The sequence below is a fragment of the Poromitra crassiceps genome (genome assembly GCF_964638095.1).
Source record: "Poromitra crassiceps genome assembly, chromosome: 13".
NCBI lineage: Eukaryota > Metazoa > Chordata > Actinopteri > Beryciformes > Melamphaidae > Poromitra > Poromitra crassiceps.
In genome coordinates, this window is record NC_139644.1 from 3,548,487 (window position 1) to 3,565,616 (window position 17,130).

The window sequence follows — 17,130 nt, forward strand, 5'->3', positions numbered from 1 at the left end:
ACCCCTCACCTCTTCCAAACACCTTTGGTCAGTATTGATACCATTTAAATGTTATGCTGAGCATTGATAACTTTGCAAGCAAACTGGATTCTCTAGATCTAAAATCCCGCGAGATAATCCATGTTGGGATCAAGCTCGGCCTTAGCATGAGTGGCTATAGCCGCAAACATGCTAAGGCCCCCCGATTTTTTTATCCCATATTTTAACCCCCATTAGTGCTAATTTTAATTTATTCATCCTGGTTGCTGCTCCACACTCTGCCAATCTGGGGAGAGCCGAAACTGGCTCCATGCTTCATCCGAGACATGGGCAGTAGCCAGCCGCTTCTTTTCACCTGACAGGGGAAGCTTCACTGGTAGGACATAGCACGTGGGAGGATTTCCGATTTCCAACCAGTTCCCCTCCCTCCGAACAGGCGCCCCTAATGACCAGGATATTGCATGTTTTGGTGTGGGGTTCCTATATGAAGGAAACCCCCAGGGGGCACGGGGAGAACATGCAAACTCCACACAGAAAGGCCCTTTTGACGACCCCACCCGGGCGGTGGGCACTCGAGGGCATGCGGACAGGCATGCACTCCTTCATTGCTCACAGCGTCCCAGGTGGGAATCGAACCCAGGACCTTCTAGCTGTGAGGCAACAGTGCTTACCACTGCGCCACCGTGCCCCCTACAGGCCGGCTTTAGGCTGGTGTGTAGGCCTGTCCGTGACGCGTCGGTTAGTCGATGTCATCGATTATTTAAATACATCGACTTGAATTAATACACTAGATAGCTCTGTTCCAATATCAGATTTCAAAGTAAACGTTTTTAATGCTTTCTGTGTGCGTTAGACCATATTAGACTTGTGTAGAAAGGTATAAAAATAAATAAGTCTAAAAATTAAATAGACACCAAGTTTGCATCTGGTTCAAAAGTTATAGCCAAAAGCTTTGGCATCGACTCAATGATCAGAGCATGCCCTGGGCTACATCTGGTGCTTTTAGACTTGATTTGCATCAACTTAGCCTCATATCTCCCTAGTCCCTCAGTTTGAATTTTTTTTTGGGGTGCCAAAAATCACTATGAGTATTATTCCCAAAATAGGGGTGCATGCTAGTGAAAAAACTGACATTGCAATATATTTTGTTTCTGCAATATACATTGCGATATGTATATGTGCCAGAGTTCCACTACAGAGTTGGTCTGGACTCTTAGTCTTCTTACCAGCTACGAGACAGGCTAAGCTAAAAATAGACTACCACTACCACAACTCCAGGGTTTTAGCAATCTCTGTACCAGGATGCAGCTTCGACGTCACGTCCGGTGTAAATACATATGAACTACAGTTGAATAGATTCACTTCAATTTACAGGTCTGATACCATGTAAATATATATGAACTACACTTGAATAGATTCACTTCACTTTACAGGTCCGGTACCATCTAACTACATACTGTATGAATTACAGTAGAATAGACTCACTCCATTTTACAGGTCCAGTACCATGTAACTACATATGAACTACAGTTGAATAGACTCACTCCATTTTACAGGTCCGGTACCATATAACTACGTTACTGTACGTTATTGTACAACTGTTGGTAATTACTGTGTAATTACATTGGTGTTCATGTCTAATTACAAATAGTTCATACATTGGGGGGGCCTGTAAAATAAAGGGTTACTGAAATGTTATAGTATTGAATGACGTTAGCATACTGTAGATTAGAGTTATGAATGAAATCCTGAAAAAATGAACTTTTGATGTGGATTTTTTTTTGTTAAAGGAGAATTTCAGTTTTTTACACCACGGTCCTCACTTCCAGGTTAGAATATGATGTTTTACTCACCGAAATAGTTTCGCTTCATTCGGATGCCCAGGGAAGATTTTAGCTCCAAGTAGTCTCCTCAAACAGGCTATAACGAGAGCCTGCGGCGAGTGCGGGGCATGCTGCACACGCTCTCTAAATGACACTTTTTCTGTCAGATCACGGTTCATTATGGTTGTAAATATAATTATTTAGCTAATAGCTAGAAGCTAAGCTAACATCAACACAACAGTCAACGTTGATCTGCCCCGGATGGGGTTACAGTGCCCATCCCCCCCCTCTGTGAAACCACTTCTTCAGAGAAACCACAGAAGGGGGAAGATATGCACTGTAACCCCATCCGGGGCAGATCAACGCCGACTGCTGTGTTGATGTTAGCTTAGCTTCGAGCTATTAGCTAAATAATTATATTTACAACCATAATGAACCTTGATCTGACAGAAAAAGTGTCATTTAGAGAGCGTGTGCAGCATGCCCCGCACTCGCCGCAGGCTCTCGTTATAGCCTGTTTGAGGAGACTACTTGGAGCTAAAATCTTCCCTGGGCATCCGAATGAAGCGAAACTATTTCGGTGAGTAAAACATCATATTCTAACCTGGAAATGAGGACCGTGGTGTAAAAAACCGAAATTCTCCTTTAAGTAAAGGAATTTGATTTTTGTGATTTTTTTTTGCATACATTATTAGGTGCACTGAATACCCCGGGATGTGATCTAAAATAGAAAAAAAGTTATTTTTTCATTTCAGCTCGACTTTAACAAACCCTTAAATCAGACTATATTATTATGTTATATCAGACAGATATATATGTGCATTATTCATGGATAAGAACCATGCAAGTTTTCCAATTGTATCAAGCAGCACAAAATGTGTAGCATGATGTGTTGAGTTAATTTGCCTTACTTGACATTACACATCATGCGATGTGACGATTGTACATGTGCACATTGCGACGATGATGCTGAAATTATATATTGTGCAGCCCTATTCCCAACACTACTGGCTCACGGACTAATATGTACAGTAGACAGATATTTTGCAAGATTTCAAATGTAAATTACGTATTGTTCATTTTTAAAACCATGAAAATAACCCTGTCAATCAATTCCTCATGCCAAAATCACACCGAAAAAATGTGTCATTTGACTCTGCATGATGTCTAGTTCAAAAGTTATGTTGATTATCCATTTTCATTGGAAATGCAATATGGCTGCAAAGATGGCCCCCCAAACAGACCCTTGGCACGATATATATTTGTTTAGTAGACACCTTGAGGATTACAAAAAAACATATATTTTGCGTGTATGGGGACCCCCCCTTCCTACTAGACTATTGTAATTTCAACAGCGTTACAGCATCAATGTTTAGCATTAAAAGCAGTTTAAAAAAGTAAAAAGCATTAGCCCCCATTCACACAGGAGGCTGAAGCAACGCTCAACCTAAGCTCTACCTACGCTGAACCCACAAGTTTCATTTAGGTGTCCTTGTTAACAGGTGAAGCCGTTCACACCACCCGCGCGCGTGCCACACCGACGCCACGCTCACGCCTTGCTCAAGCGATCGTTCAGGATTCACGCCTATTCCAAGCGTGAGGCGTGCTGAAGCCGAGCATTGATCTGTCAAGCCAGGCATGAAGTCAATGGGAGTTGTGGGCGGGTTCAAGGTGCTGAGAGGAAAAGATAAGGCTTCTTGTGTGAACGGCTCAGCGTGAGCCTGCCTCAAGCTTCAGTTCTGCTTACGTTCAGGGTCCTGTGTGAACAAGGCCTTACAGCATGTGTGTGTGTGTGTGTGTGTGTGTGTTACTGTATTTAGCCAGACTGTAGCCTAATAGTTGTGGGAACCAGCAGTCACACAGCTGATAGATGATATAGGGTGAGACGACACACACACACACACACACACACACACACACACACACACACACACACACACACACACACACACACACTGTAGGCTGGCAAATAGACTATTCTCAGAATCTGTGATTTCCTTCTTGCAATGTCATTGAATTGAACAACAATTTAATTATCATTAAATTACTCACTGGCCCCCCTTATAACACGGACTGTTTCCTTCACTCACCTCGCTCCCTGGTTCTCCACTGAACTTCGCTCCATGAAGGCCGCCGGCCGTCGTCTCGAGCAGCTCTCCAAGAAAACTGGCCTCACCGTCCACCGTGAGGCCTATAAAGACCACGTGACTGCCTACAAAACTGCTCTCTCCCGGACCAAGACCCACTACTACTCTACTCTCATTTCAAACCAGCAAAACCACCCCAGGATGCTGTTATCCACCATTCACCGGCTTCTCAGTCCCCTCTCTGCCCCTCACCCCTCAGGCTCCTCCAACCTCTGCTCTAAGTTGCTGGACTTCTTCCAGGCCAAAGTCGATTCTATCCACCAGCAACTCCAGGCTTCCCCTCCACCACATGCATCCCAACCCCATGATGCCCCTCCCCCCACTGTATGCCTCCCTCATTGCCGCCTCTCTTCCTTTTCCCCTGTGGACGCCCCTCACGTTGCCAAACTGGTCTCCAAGGCCAAGGCCTCCACCTGCTCTCTCGACCCCATACCATCTGCCCTGGTCAAGGCAGCCCTTCCCACTTTCTGCCCCGTCATGACTGACATCATCAACTGCTCTCTTCAATCTGGTACAGTTCCCTCCAGTTTCAAAACAGCCTCAGTCACACCCATCCTCAAAAAGCCAGCCCTGGACCCCAACGACCTCAACAACTACCGCCCGATCTCCAACCTTCCTTTCCTTAAGAAAATCCTGGAAAGAGCAGTTGCCGCCCAACTCCACCAGCACATGTCCAACCATGAGCTCTATGAGCCCCTTCAATCCGGTTTCAGAATCCACCACAGCACAGAGACTGCTCTCATTCAAATCACAAATGACCTCCTCACTGCTGCTGACTCCGGCCACATCATCATCCTCCTGGACCTCTCTGCAGCCTTCGATACAGTCTCTCACACCATTCTCCTCAACTGCCTTTCCCACCACCTGGGCCTCACCGGCACGGCCCTCACCTGGTTCTCCTCCTACCTCTCCAACCGGAGAGGTAGGAGACGTCTGTCAACATCTGTCAACATCATACACCCTCGCCCAGTAGACCCAGCCGAGGCCGATTAAGACCCCGACCCGCATCCCAGAAGCAGCCGCTCACGGCACTTCCTACTCTGTCTGCAACGTTGCCCGCGGAAGGGTTGATCACGCCCAATCCGCTGCAATAGAGCTAGTGCTACACCGCAGTATTGAAAGACCCTTCGGTGCATGGAGGGTCTAAGGCCCTGTGGGGTGATTCCAGGCCGGGCACCTCCTTCGTCTCACCAGAACCTCCCGGGGCAAAGGCAATCCAGAGGCAGAGAGGATGCCTCAAGGACGCCTCAAGAAGGCTTGTGCGCTGCACGTCATTCGCCTGCGCCGAGCACCTCGCTCTAGCCTGAAGGACCCCAGGCCGCGCCGATCTTTGCACGGATTTTCAGGAGGCTAATCCGTAGCGTTTGTGGATTTCTCCCTCACGAGAGAGCCAGGCTGGGGTGCTAAACCCATCCCGTACCGGATGCCGTCTCTCCAACCGTCAACTGTCTCTCCAGCTTGTCACCAGACTATACTTGGTTGTCACCTAGTCACCTGGTTTAACGCAGCGCCTGAAAGGCAGACTACAGACGGCACAAAACAAACTTATAAGAGTGATACTTAAGGTTTATCCTCGCACTCATCTCGTTGCTGAGCACTTTAAAAGACTCAACTGGTTAACAGTTGAAAAGCCCACTTTATATATGAAATTGCTGCTCACTTTTAAAATCATTTTAAACAAGGTTCCAAAGCACCTGCTGCATTATTTCTCACTTGTACGTGAGACCCACCAGCACTTTACTAGAGGCAGGGAAACAGACTTGGTCCCCAGTCGTTTTAAAACCCTGATGGGGAAGAACAGCTTCCTCTACTGTGGAGCTGTTCAGTGGAACCTCTTACCCAAGGAAATTAAAGTAAGTACCTCCTTGAGTGGTTTTAAGAGGACCTTAAAGAGATTGCTCCAGACTGTAGATTAATTTTATTATTTTATTAGTTTTATATTGTTTTTATAGTTTTTTTTTTTTTTACTGATTTGTTCACCCTCCTGATGCTGTTTCTTTTTTATCTTGTATTAATTTCTTTTAATGCAAGTTAATTTGATTTGATTTTATTAAGGATCCCCATTAGCTGGTGCCATAGCAACCAGCTAGTCTTCCTGGGGTCCAAACATACAAACAAATTAGTACAATTGCAAATGTAAAATTATTAAATGTCAGTACTCAACACAAAATACATAATGAACAAATAAGATAGCTAAAAATTACATCGGAAAAAAAGAAACAGAAAACAAAAACAAATACAGATACTTTACAGTGTTAAATAAACTTTAAGATTCTTTTTAAATGTTAATTTACTGTAAATGCAACACAGGTTTAGAGGCAGGTTATTCCAAAGTGTCAATGATCTAAAAATAAAAGATCTCCTTAAAGCATTGTTTTTCGGAGACGGTAATACAAGCTGCCCATTGCTAGATCCTCTTGTGTAATGGTCATGCACAGTATTACTAAAGATTATTTGTTGATGTATAAAAACTGGAGTTTTACTGCTCATGACTGACTTAAACATCACAAGTGAATTGAAAGACAACCTATTCTCAACTGTAAGCCAGGAGAGGCAGGCATGCATACGGCTCACATTAGACCTTAGTGGGCAGCCCAGCACCAGCCGTGCTGCCCTGTTCTGGACCACCTGGAGCTTCCTAAGGTCACCACTTGCAGCAGATGACCACACCATAGAGCAGTAGTTAAGATGACATAAAACTAAACTTTGAACTATCTGACATAAAAGGGGACGGGCAACAAAAGTAACACATTTTCTGGAAACACCAATAGCTCTTCCCATTTTTGAAACAATATAATTGATGTGGTGAGACCAAGACAGAGTGGAATCCAGCATTACTCCAAGGAGTTTAGTACTTTCAACTTGTTGAACTGCCGAATTACACAAGTTTAAATCAAGCTTTGGGCTTGTAGACAACCTGTGCCTTGTTCCCAGCACAATACATTTAGTCTTGGAGATGTTAAGGACAAGTCTGTTACATACTACCCAGTCATGCACAACTTTTAGTTCTTTGCTCAAGACTTCATTAAGTACATCACATGATGGTGCAGCGTAATACAATGTTGAATCATCGGCATAAAGAACTGTTGTGGCACATTTTGTTATCCAGGATAGGTCATTAGTAAAAACTGAGAAGAGCAAAGGTCCGAGGCAACTTCCCTGCGGAACACCACACTCTAGACCTCTGCTACTAGACAGGCTGCCATTTAGATACACCTTCTGTGATCTGGAGGACAAATAACTTAATATCCACTTTAAAGCAGAAGAATTAAAACCATAACATTTAAGTTAATGGAACTGCATTCGCCTCACACACTGCTGCTGCATCGTATTTCTGTTTTAATCAGTGTTCTATGTTTTGTTATTAACAATTTGTTTTTTAATTACATATGGGGACCACAATGGAAATAAGCCCTAGGGCTCTTTTGTGTTTTTATCCTCGGTGATTTCCTGTGATGTTTGTTTTTAACTTATGTTTGATATTTGCTGCTTGTCCACTTCTTTGTTCTTTTTATCTTATCACCAAATAAATCCATTCATTCATTCATTCAGTCTATTCCTAAGTGTCACTGGCCAGGGGAGCCAGGATTCTATGTTTAAAATACATACTACAGCATGCGCTGGGACGCGTCATCAGTGATGTTAGCTGGGGTCGTAAGGTGTTTCTATCAAGAAGGCTCAGCGGAGATTGTACTTCCTACACCAGCTCAGGATATACAGTACAAACTGTTTTGACTCTGAAGAAGACACCTGTGTGTGTCGAAACGTCAGTCTTTGTTTGCACCTATTAAATTGGCTAACTTTGACCGTGTGCTCCAGATCCTTTTGTTTCACTAGTTTAACTCAGTCCCCTTGTCTGAGAGGCACCAGTTTGGCATTATCAGCTGAAGCACTTTTTTTCTCTCTTCTACAGTACAAACTGCCTCAGGAGCTGCTGATCCAGTTCTACACCACCATCATCCAGTCTGTCCTCTGCAACTCCATCTCTGTCTGGTTTGGCTCAGCCACCAGACAGGCACAGACTACAACGGACAGTGAGGACTGCAGAGACAATCATCGGTGCCAAACTGCCCTCCATCCAGGACTTGTCAAAAAACAACCTGTTCGAAATCCACCCCTCTGCTATAGGCGGTACAGAGCACTGTACTCCACCCCTCTGCTATAGGTGGTACAGAGCACTGTACTCCACCCCTCTGCTATAGGTGGTACAGAACACTGTACTCCACCCCTCTGCTATAGGCAGGACAGAGCACTGTACTCCACCCCTCTGCTATAGGCAGGACAGAGCACTGTACTCCACCCCTCTGCTATAGGCGGTACAGAGCACTGTACTCCACCCCTCTGCTATAGGTGGGACAGAGCACTGTACTCCACCCCTCTGCTATAGGCAGGACAGAGCACTGTAATCCACCCCTCTGCTATAGGCAGGACAGAACACTGTACTCCACCCCTCTGCTATAGGTGGGACAGAACACTGTACTCCACCCCTCTGCTATAGGTGGGACAGAGCACTGTACTCCACCCCTCTGCTATAGGCAGGACAGAGCACTGTACTCCACCCCTCTGCTATAGGCAGGACAGAGCACTGTACTCCACCCCTCTGCTATAGGCAGGACAGAGCACTGTACTCCACCCCTCTGCTATAGGTGGGACAGAGCACTGTACTCCACCCCTCTGCTATAGGTGGGACAGAGCACTGTACTCCACCCCTCTGCTATAGGCGGTACAGAACACTGTACTCCACCCCTCTGCTATAGGCGGTACAGAGCACTGTACTCCACCCCTCTGCTATAGGCAGGACAGAGCACTGTACTCCACCCCTCTGCTATAGGTGGTACAGAGCACTGTACTCCACCCCTCTGCTATAGGCAGGACAGAGCACTGTACTCCACCCCTCTGCTATAGGCGGTACAGAGCACTGTACTCCACCCCTCTGCTATAGGTGGGACAGAGCACTGTACTCCACCCCTCTGCTATAGGTGGGACAGAGCACTGTACTCCACCCCTCTGCTATAGGCAGGACAGAGCACTGTACTCCACCCCTCTGCTATAGGCAGGACAGAGCACTGTACTCCACCCCTCTGCTATAGGCAGGACAGAGCACTGTACTCCACCCCTCTGCTATAGGCAGGACAGAGCACTGTACTCCACCCCTCTGCTATAGGCAGGAGAGAGCACTGTACTCCACCCCTCTGCTATAGGTGGGACAGAGCACTGTACTCCACCCCTCTGCTATAGGCGGTACAGAACACTGTACTCCACCCCTCTGCTATAGGTGGTACAGAGCACTGTACTCCACCCCTCTGCTATAGGCAGGACAGAACACTGTACTCCACCCCTCTGCTATAGGCGGGAGAGAGCACTGTACTCCACCCCTCTGCTATAAGCGGTACAGAGCACTGTACTCCACCCCTCTGCTATAGGCAGGACAGAGCACTGTATTCCACCCCTCTGCTATAGGCAGGACAGAGCACTGTACTCCACCCCTCTGCTATAGGCGGTACAGAGCACTGTACTCCACCCCTCTGCTATAGGTGGGACAGAGCACTGTACTCCACCCCTCTGCTATAGCTGGGACAGAACACTGTACTCCACCCCTCTGCTATAGGCGGGAGAGAGCACTGTACTCCACCCCTCTGCTATAAGCGGTACAGAGCACTGTACTCCACCCCTCTGCTATAGGCAGGACAGAACACTGTACTCCACCCCTCTGCTATAGGTGGTACAGAGCAGTGTACTCCACCCCTCTGCTATAGGCAGGACAGAGCACTGTACTCCACCCCTCTGCTATAGGCAGGACAGAGCACTGTATTCCACCCCTCTGCTATAGGCGGGAGAGAGCACTGTACTCCACCCCTCTGCTATAAGCGGTACAGAGCACTGTACTCCACCCCTCTGCTATAGGTGGGACAGAGCACTGTACTCCACCCCTCTGCTATAGCTGGGACAGAGCACTGTACTCCACCCCTCTGCTATAGGCGGGAGAGAGCACTGTACTCCACCCCTCTGCTATAGGTGGGACAGAGCACTGTAGGCCAAAACTACCAGCCATATATATGTGTGCGAATATCAGGACTCGGACTTGATCTTGCAATGATCAAAAGTATACTTTATGTCCTATTAAAAAAATACACTTCTAAAATCAAGCGAAAAAGGGAGTTGGAACAATCCAACAAAGTTGGAAGAATTAGTAGAATCAGACCAGTGAGTCACCATGACGTTCCACCATGGCATCGCTGTCCATGGTGCTGATTCCTTGACCACAGTTAAACTGAATTAAACTGCAACAACATAAAAACAGTTTCTACCCACATTTAATTTTTAATTTCAGTTTATACGTGTAGTGTTTAGCTTGAACGGGTACTTTAGGTGCCACAGCACACGATTCATGAGAAATTATTCTCTGAGGACAGAATCTTACCAGATGGGGGTTTGTGGTATAATTTGTGTCAGTTTAGAGTCCTTGATGTGAAAAAGTTTGAGAACCAGTGGTTCAGAGCTCTTTCTGGGCATGTAATGATAAATCAGTGCACAGATACAAAAAGGTAACAAAGGAAATACAAAATGTCCAGCTGACTGAACTGACTATGATTTTGTTGTATAAGTCACCTGAGGCCTCTTTGACACATGACAAGTGTTTTTCCAATTGAGTTTGCCCACATGAGACATGAGTGCGTGTGGTGGAAATGGCGTTGAACGCTTGGGAATGGTGTTCCCATAGTGTTCCCATAACAATCATTGCGGGGCAATGGTGAGAACACGTGTGGGAACGCTCTTCCGAGTCTTCCTCAGGGCCCAAGTTTTGTCTTCTTTTTAAAAAATCATGTTTAGAACTGTTTCTCTAAAGCATTTTCATAAATCTGAACGGACCTGAAGGCACCATGCCCTGCACAGCCCTACACAGCCAATGGGAAGCCGTAGCATTGCAGTGTCCCCACCACTGTTGTTGACATTCTAACAACTGGTAGCAGCAAGTCTCCCAAATGGTCACGTGGTCACCTCTCCCCTGAAGTGTTGTGAGAGGACTGTGCCTGTTGACGCAGGGTTAGTGCCGACCTAGCAAGCTAACTTGAACTAGAGATTGTGAGTTCCCAAACTCCACACAAACCACACATATAAACACAAAACTGCCCATTGTTAGCTCAATACAGTTGAAACTAAGATATTCCATTAAAAAAAAACTAGCCAAAGATTTAGCTACTACGAACTTCAGCTTTAGCTTTAGCTAATCGCTCCCTGCAAACATGAGTTCCTGTTGCCAAATCTTGTGAGAGTTTGTTGCTGAGATAGAGACAGGTCTTGAACAAGTTTAATTTTCTCCTGTTCTGTCTGTCTGAAAAATGCCATTTTAGTGCTGCAAGGAAGGGACTTTAAATGAAGAAAATGTTCGATGTTATTTGGATGTTTGGATGTTTTTTAGCCATATTTAGAGGAATATCTCATTTTAAATTAACATTAGGATTATACTGTTGTGTATAGTATTTTCTCCTTTTCTCATTCACTTTCATGTCACCACCTTTTCTCCCTTTAGGTCATTTTACACTACAACAGACAGCAACACAGGCAGAAACACTGAGCTTATTATTATATTTTATTATCTTATTATAAACCAAACATCAAAAATAACATCTCCACCCTCCAACCTTTGCTTTGCTCATAAACAGTGTTGGGCAGTAACGTGCACTGTAATTAGTTACTTTTTCAGTAACGAAGTAATAAGGCGTTACAATTTCCAAAACAGTAATTATATTACAGTTACTAATCCAAGTAACACTGCGTTACTGCGTTAGATCATTGCCCGCCAGAATGCAGTGTTTTCTATGTAAAAAGAGAAGAAAAGAAAAAGTTACCCTCACGGACTCAGGTAGACCTGTCGCGGCGATACGTCATGACGTATGTGCGGCGCGACAGAGAGTGTGGTTACTTCAAAACAAAACAAACTGCAGCATGATGCCAGGAGAAGAGAAATACGTGTTCAAAAGCTGGAGGTATTCATGCCATTATTTTGAGTTTGTCTCGTTCAAAGAGGCAAAGAACATTATTGTCCTTTGTAAACTACGTGCGAGCAGCTTGGCAGATGCTACCTATTTGCACTGTTGACTCGCCCTCATATCGATGCATCATAGAGAAAATAGGCACGAAGAACAATATCAAGCTGCCACACAGAGAAAGACGTTTGCTGGCTACCTCGAGAGAGAATATGCGGGGACGGAGGCTAAATTGAAGGCGACGCTGGGTGAGGTAGACTTGGGTGTTCACTGGATTAACAGATACACTTTGGGTAAGTGTTGTACACTTTGTTACTTTCTAACCTTCTGGTCAAAGCCTTCTGACCGTAGTCAGACGGCCCGAATTTCAAAGTAAAATGCCTTTGGCGTTTCTTTTAACATACTGTATATAATACCAAAGCGAAAATAATTAATACAGTGACATGCTAGACATGTAACAACTTAGGTGTAAGGTATTTGGGGTAAAAAAAAACAAGAAGAAGTAACTAGTAACATAACTAGTTACTTTTTGAAAAAGTAATAAGTAAAGTAACATGAGTAAAGCAGAATGCAGAGGACAGCATGAAAGGAGCAAAGAATAGTAGGAAAACATGTAGCCTATTAGAAGCTGAATAAGCAGTGTAAATATCAATGTTCCATCAAATCTGTCATGAATAAAATCAAAAGGAAGTAATCAGTAGATCTCGGCAATCTTATTTGAGTAACTTTTGAAAGAGATGTTTATTTAGCTGTAATGTTAATGAGTAAAATCAATAAGAAAAAAACATTCAAGCATACAGAAATAACATATCGGGCGGGGGGCAGGACATGCCGCATCCGGGGACCCCCACCCTGCGTAAGTAGGGTTCCCACAGCAAAACTTGGCCATTTCCACCACTGAGCGAGACCAATTGGTAATCAGGGTGTTGCATTTTGAAGGCCAGTGTTTTCCAACTGATCAAAGTTGTACAGTGTGCAGTGATTTAGATATCTGAGTGAGTAGTACTACTACTACTACTAATAATAATAATAGTAACAATAATAATAATATTAATCATAATAAATATGACGCTTACTGTGTGGAGCTGCGACCTGTTTGCTTGCTGCTCTGCTTTAGACTGAAGCATTGTTTGTGTGTGTGTGTGTGTGTGTGTGTGTGTGTGTGTGTGTGTGTGTGTGTGTGTGTGTGTGTGTGTGTGTGTGTGTGTGTGTGTGTGTGTGTGTGTGTGAGAGAGAGAGAGAGAGAGTGTGAGGTGTGAGAGAAGTGTGTGTGGGGGGCGTGAGCGTGCCGGCATGCATGTGTGTGTGTGTGCATCCATCAGTAACATGTCATGCAGCCTCTTTTCTCTCTGATAACAGGCGCCACACAGCAAGGGAGAGAGGGAGGAAGAGAGAGACACAGAGAGAGAGAGAGAGAGACAGGCAGAGAGACACAGAGAGAGAGAGACAGGCAGAGAGACACAGAGAGAGAGAGAGACAGACAGAGAGAGAGACACAGAGAGAGAGAGACAGGCAGAGAGACACAGAGAGAGAGACACAGAGAGAGAGAGACAGGCAGAGAGAGAGAGAGAGACAGAGAGAGAGAGAGACAGGCAGAGAGAGAGAGACAGAGAGAGAGACAGGCAGAGAGAGAGAGACAGAGAGAGAGAGACACAGAGAGAGAGACAGACAGAGAGAGAGAGACACACACACAGAGAGAGACAGGCAGAGAGAGCATTATTCAAGATTCAAGGTATTTATTGTCACTCCGTTGTACAAGTACACACATGTGAAATTCTTATGCTGTGGGCTCCATTACAGACAAGCTGCAGGAGGTAAATAGTGCAAAATCACAGCAAGCAACAAATAGGGCACAAAATCACAACAAGCAACAAAATCACAGCAAACAACAAATAGGGCACAAAATCACAACAAGCAACAAATAGGGCACAAAATCACAGCAAACAACACTAGACAATAAGGCAACAGTTAAATAGGGAAAACAATGTAAACAGTGTATGTGAAGGGCAATTAAGGCAACAGTAAAATAGGAGAGGTAATAAAGTAGAATAAATATGAAAAGTGTTCACAGTGTCCAAGAGTGTCCACTTGTCAGTGGAAGTGTGCAAATGACAATAACACAGGTTTATTGCACTATTTCTGATGATGGACACCTCAAAGTACATGAACCCGCTTATACCATGGTCACTTGCCAAAGAAACAAAAAACAGGGGCAACCGACTAACACCTGGCACAATCACTACCATCCCGCCAGCTTCTCATGCAATGGAAACGTTCACTGCTCCAGTAAATAGGACGAAGCTTAGCAACGGGACGTAATAGAGTCTGCTCAGCCCCTTGGCTCAGAGCCAGATGGCTAACGTTACAGCAACTTTCAAAGTCAATAACTGCATGCGGCTGACAAACAGTAAATATAATTTACAGTATGTTTAACAAGACAGGCTATGCTATCCAGCCATGTCATTGTTCCCCCCCTTCCTTCCGCCCCAAAAATCACAAACGATAAAATAGGCTCTGTCAGCTGCAGCCAAGGATAGCCTACTAGAACATGTGTTGACCAGGCAAACATGTCCGCTAAAGTGCCTTGGAAAAACCGTGAGTTTTAACAAAATGCTGTATTTAGTGTGTTTTTACCAGTTTTAACCCTTGTGTCCTCCTAGTCCATCTGATGGACTTTTCCTGCATTCGCGTATGGGCCGTTTCGACATTTTTTGAGTATATGGTCTTAAATTAAGGCTAGGTATTTTTTGGGGGGTATTTGACAAAAATCAATCATAGTTATCATCTTTATACGATCCTAAGACCTATTTTCAAAAATACTCCTCAATTTACTCTTAGTCCATCTGATGGACTCATTAACTTCCATTGAAACCACTCTATTGGTACTCCCAGCAAATTTTCACAAAATTAATTTATTTCATTTATTTCAGCGGGCATCCTGGACCAAATACCTTGAACTTTGACCTTAATATCTAACCTTGGAGTTGAAGGAAATTTTGGGGGAGTTACATGGTCTCAAAGTCCATTGCATAGTTGTCCCATTGATTTCAATGTTAATTTTGCACAAAAAGAAATTTTTTTTTTTTACCTCCAGCAAATTTTTCAAAAAATCATTATTTCCTTGATGTTACACATCTCACCTTGACTCAAGGGGTTAAAATTGTAGTTTCTAATGTGTTTGCCTATTTCCCCATATTCCCCCAGTTTTGGCATAGCAATCAATTCCATACAGTTTACATGAAATGTAAAAAAAAAATGATTCCTATGCCAAAGATGGGAAAATATTAGAAAACTGAATTTGACAGTCCACACTACTGATTTGAAGCCTTTAGACCAGGATAGATGCTGGACTAAAGCTCGTTTGTGTTTTTTGGGGAAAATGGCTGGTAGTCCAAAACATGCGCTTTTTGGATTTTTGGCTCAAAATATGAAAAAATACTATTTTCACAAAAAATCACAAAAAATACAAAAACCCACTGATGATGTCACAATGTCTGTGACATCATCAGTAATGTCATCAGTGACATATTATTGACAAAAAATCATCTCATGACATCACTGATGATGTCATATGCTAGTGATGTCATAGCTATTGTGACATCATGCCTGCGAATCTTTGATACTAGGCATCTTGCAGTGGTGACTTTTGTAAAACACCCCAACCTGCCCATAATATCAGACCCAAAGCCAGTTTGTCTTTATGGAAATGGGAAAAAAAACACTTTTTTTTTTTATGTACTTTTTTTTTTTTTACTGTACTTACTGTACACTGGCATTTGAGGGGTTAAAATTCGAATAGGTATGAAATGTTGGTATGAGGTATTAGGGAAGAAGTTACCAATGAATTATAAACAGTCAAAAATTTAAAAATTTAAATTAATATTTATAAATTAGTACAGTATTCTCGTTAAGGTCCATCAGATGGACCAAGAGTAAATTGAGGATTCCGCGGCATTAGGACACAAGGTTAATTAGTGAGAGTGGGTGTTTTAGAGGAGGACACCTCATACTAGCATTCAGCTCTCAGTGAAAACATTGTGAATGATCAACACTAACAGAATCCTAACCTACAAACAAGCACCACCTCACCTCAAAACAAGCTGAGCTAACAAGCGACAGTGTGACTAGCAGCACCGTCCACAAAACTCCATTTGGGGAAACAGTGATTTTGTCTGTGAGAAATTTTTTATTATCATTATTAACCTTTATTTATACAGGGGGGAGCCTCACTGAGAGCAATGCTCTCTTTATTTATACAGGGGGAGCCTCACTGAGAGCATTGCTCTCTTTATTTATACAGGGGCAGCCTCACTGAGAGCATTGCTCTCTTTATTTATACAGGGGGCAGCCTCACTGAGAACAATGCTCTCTTTATTTATACAGGGGGGAGCCTCACTTATCATTATTAACCTTTATTTATACAGGGGGGCGCCTCACTGAGAACAATGCTCTCTTTATTTATACAGGGGGCAGCCTCACTGAGAACAATGCTCTCTTTATTTATACAGGGGGGAGCCTCACTTATCATTATTAACCTTTATTTATACAGGGGGGAGCCTCACTGAGAACAATGCTCTCTTTATTTATACAGGGGGCAGCCTCACTGAGAACAATGCTCTCTTTATTTATACAGGGGGCAGCCTCACTGAGAACAATGCTCTCTTTATTTATACAGGGGGGAGCCTCACTGAGAACAATGCTCTCTTTATTTATACAGGGGGCAGCCTCACTGAGAACAATGCTCTCTTTATTTATACAGGGGGGAGCCTCACTGAGAACAATGCTCTCTTTATTTATACAGGGGCAGCCTCACTGAGAACAATGCTCTCTTTATTTATACAGGGGGGAGCCTCACTTATCATTATTAACCTTTATTTATACAGGGGGGAGCCTCACTGAGAACAATGCTCTCTTTATTTATACAGGGGGGAGCCTCACTGAGAACAATGCTCTCTTTATTTATACAGGGGGCAGCCTCACTGAGAACAATGCTCTCTTTATTTATACAGGGGGCAGCCTCACTGAGAACAATGCTCTCTTTATTTATACAGGGGGGAGCCTCACTGAGAACAATGCTCTCTTTATTTATACAGGGGGGAGCCTCACTGAGAGCAATGCTCTCTTTATTTATACAGGGGGCAGCCTCACTGAGAACAATGCTCTCTTTATTTATACAGGGGGGAGCCTCACTGA